Raw genomic sequence first — 3,874 nt, 5'->3', positions numbered from 1 at the left:
TTTAGGGCTTGGGCTGAGACTTAAATGCCTGCTGACACTGACCCTATCTAATGTGACCATGGGCATCCTGGGCATCCCAACAGGACAAGAAAAGAAAATAAAGTACATGGGACTGAAGGAGAGAGATATATTGTCATTACTTGTCAGTGATGTTAGGAAGTTTCTAGTTGGAACTGATACAACATTCCATCAAGTTTCTGAGTAAACAGGTTGGAGAAAGAAAACCATCAGCCTTTCTTTGTAATGGTAGTGCCACCAAGAGATGTAGTGGAAAACATTACTTATGATAATTGTAAGAGCCATTAAAGTCCCGGGAAACAGCGAAGAATGCCCCCAGGATCCACTCAGACATGTTCTGTATGTTCAGCAAATATGTCCTGTGTTGCTGGGAGGCACCTTGCTGTCCACTCTCAGTCCTTCTTCTGGGTGATACAGGCATGAGAGCCCATGGGGCAAGATATACTTGACTCCTTTAGAAGCCAAGAACCAGGCCTGGGGACAGTGGAGGAGGAGCCACAGTTGACCCCTGGAAACAAATTGGGGAGAGGGGGGCTGCTCTGGGGTCCCTGACGGCTTGAGTCTGGACTCTGTAGGTCTTGAGAAGCTGCTCAAGAACTCAGCATCTCTCCTGGCTGTCCGCCATGGGAGGTGGGGAGTTGAAGAGCGCGAAAACAATGGAGCAGAGACCTGGCCTCTCTGGCCTTGGGTCTTCTGCACAGCCCAGCCAGCTCACAACACCCTGTCCACCCCTCTGGGTAGAATCCTTGGCTAATTCCAAATACATATCCTGCCCTCAAATGACTTTGGATCCAGACAAACAGGAAGGCAAGCCCCTACTCTTGGACACAGCCTTCAAGGTTCTAGTTAGGGACGCAGTGAGGTAGAATACTGTCACTCTGTCATCCTTAGTGAGACACTCAGGAAGGGGAGGGAATTCTAAGGGCCTCAGATGCCAAACTTCCTCTCTATAGCTCTATCATCCTCGGCATGTGAATTCTGTCTCACTGCATGAAGCACTGCCAAGCACCAGGTCTCAGGTTTCACTTCAGACTGTAGAGAGGGACAGCCCTCTGCAGGAACTTGGTAAAGTGGCCATATTTGCTGTCAGGCAGAAGTGTGGCTACGCTCTCTCTGCTACTGAGGAATCTTCTGAGTCTCATTGCTTCCTACAACGCTACAAAGCTGGGTTGCAGCCCAGGGACCCTGAGGTGCCTCTGTTCTGTCTCTGCTGCAGCAAGTACAGTGTGTACCTGGCTTCCCTGGAACACTGGGTTTGGCAGAAGACGGGCATTCAAGTGCTAGGGTTGAGCTGCCTCTCTGCGTACTGTTCATCATTAAGGTTTAGGGTCTGGGATCTCGGAGCTCACCAGTGGGCAGGATGTTCAGGGATTTGGCTGCTCAGGAAAAGCCCTAAAGTTGTTGAAAATGCCCATATAATTCCATTTGCCCCGTGCAATTTAATCCTGGCTCAGACTTGACAGCAGCCCCTGCAGGCTGCGCTCTAGGCTCAGGCTGTAGAACTCAGGCAGGGTCGTCCCTGGTCTCTGCCTGGCTGCTCAAGGCAACTGTGTTTCCATTCCCTCATCTGTCTGGTTCAAAGCAGACAGTGGGGGATGGGACAGCAGGCAGAGGGCGATGTCTTCCTCCTAGTCAAGGCAACTCTATCTCTCACCTCTTGTCACAAAGATTAAAATCTATAATAAGGACATTTAAGAACTCCCTGTAATTTGCTCATCAGCTCTATCTCGGTCATTAGCTGATGGCACCAGGGTATTAATCTAGTCATTGCTCGGGTTTCTGTGAGTTGTGATGAAAATGTCCGATGATTAGACTACTCCAGCTACAGCATTGTAGTGATTGAATGGCAGGCAGGGATCAGCCCTTGATCACCCAGACCAAGAGGGAGCTGAGGAGTGAGGGTGGTGTCCATCTCAATGAGCAAATGAGTGGGCTGTCCTTTGGAAGCCCACTGCCCTGGGGTTCCTCAGATCCCATCTCTGGAAACTATAGGGCCCTGAGATTGTACAGGTGGAAGACAGCCAGGAAACCGGAGGATGCAATGAAGAGGCTGCTGACCTTGACCTTAGAGAAGGGTAGTCTCCAAGGTCACCGAGGAGGGTAGCCTTGGGTCTGCTTTTCTCAGCCCCCACTGGCCCAGCTCCCTGTGTCTGCCTTCAAGCTTGTAGCAGTCACCTGAACACACCCACCTGCCCTGCCCGTCCCAGGGACCAGGCAGCCTCTTTTACAAGGGGTGAAGACGTATTGAAATTGATTTCTCTGTTGGAAATGGGATAATTAAACCGGTTGTTTCTCTCTTCATCATTGTCATAATAAAACGAGAGGACAGTGGGGTTATGTGTGGCATGAAGTAATATTGTGCTGGCTTAATGTGAGGGAGCATTAATTGAATACAAATGGCCTTTCTGGGAGTTGCTGAGTTATATTTCAGAGATATGGGATAATGATGCCATTTAATCATTTTTACAAGATATAAAACTACTGGCTGCTCTAGGAAGATCATTAAGGCAAACAATTGTTCACAGCAATTGAAAATAGGATTTTAATTATTTAATACAGAAATTAAACTATTACAGACCAATGCTGGACAAGGCAACTTAATAGAAATTTATATACAAGTGTCTACGAACATTTTAGTTTTATTAACCTGCCTAATTTCTTAATCCAGACCAGCCAGAGGCTACCTTAGCTGTGGTTGCAACTTCACTGCTTGGATTGACTGGACAGGAGGAAGTTGGGCAGGGCAGAGAGGATAGGCAGGGCAGGGGCAGGCAGGCTTCTGGGAAGCAGCTGGTGGATGGGCAGTCTGGCCAATAGGGAAGTAGGGGATTTTACCTTGGAATTCCAGGGACAATTCAGGGAGCCCCAAAAGTTCCACCAATAGCTCTGTGTGTTACATGCAATGACCCTGGAGGAACCAGACCTGGGCGGAAGAGGTTATGGCTTCCTGTGTGGCCTATGGTGGCCTAAGGCTGGGCAGGCCACAGAGCAGGGGCCTGGGGCCACCATCTGAGTGCTATACTAAGCAGGGTGACCCCCAAGAATGATGTTCTGGAGAACATAACGAGAAATGGTTGGGAAGTGTTGGTACTGTATATGGGCCTCAGCTTTGGTGACTCCCTTCCAGAAACCAGGGGTGGCTCCTGAGTGGATAGGGGCAGAGTAGGGGCCTGATCTTCAAAGGCCTGGCTCTCATGCTGGGTTAAAACTTCCCAGAGGAAGGCACCCAGCTCTGCCCTTCAAAATTCCTTGGGCGGGAGTAATAGACAAGGAGTGTAATCAAGGGGCACCAGGCACAAGGCAGATGGCTGCTGGGATCAGACTTAAGTCAAGGACATGGGATGTGCCTATCTGTGCCTCTGCCCAGGACTGCTGTCCACTTGGCTGCAGTCTCCACTGTCCCACATGTCCTCTTGCCCCTCTCTTAGGTGGTCCACCAGGTAGCCTCAAGCTCTGTGCCTAGATAACTCAGGTACTGGGATCTAGTCCCTAGGAGGTAAGGGCTACAACATCAGTAGAAAGGTTTTGCCGGGGACCTCTGGCCTATTCCCAGCTTTGGCTGCCCCATGTTGGAAGGAAAGGATGTTTTAAATGGGATTTTGGCTAAAAACCACGAGATACAGTATACTCCTAAAGTGAAGACTCTGGGGGAGGTGAGACAAGACCGTGGAGGAACGTGGCCACCAAGCCTTGATGCAGCTTTGGTGTGGACTACAAGAGAGCCTTTACCCCCCATGCATGCTTTCCTTATTTTCCACATTTTCTTCTGTAAACAGTTAACAAATATTTATTTTAAAAATTGGAAAACTCCACCACCTAAGATAATAGAGGGACATTTAAGAAGCTAGTTGACAAG

This window comes from Myodes glareolus, chromosome 7, assembly GCF_982192425.1.
Source record: "Myodes glareolus chromosome 7, mMyoGla1.1, whole genome shotgun sequence".
In the NCBI taxonomy this organism is placed as follows: Eukaryota; Metazoa; Chordata; class Mammalia; order Rodentia; family Cricetidae; genus Myodes; species Myodes glareolus.
Note: the sequence above shows the minus strand (reverse complement) of the source record.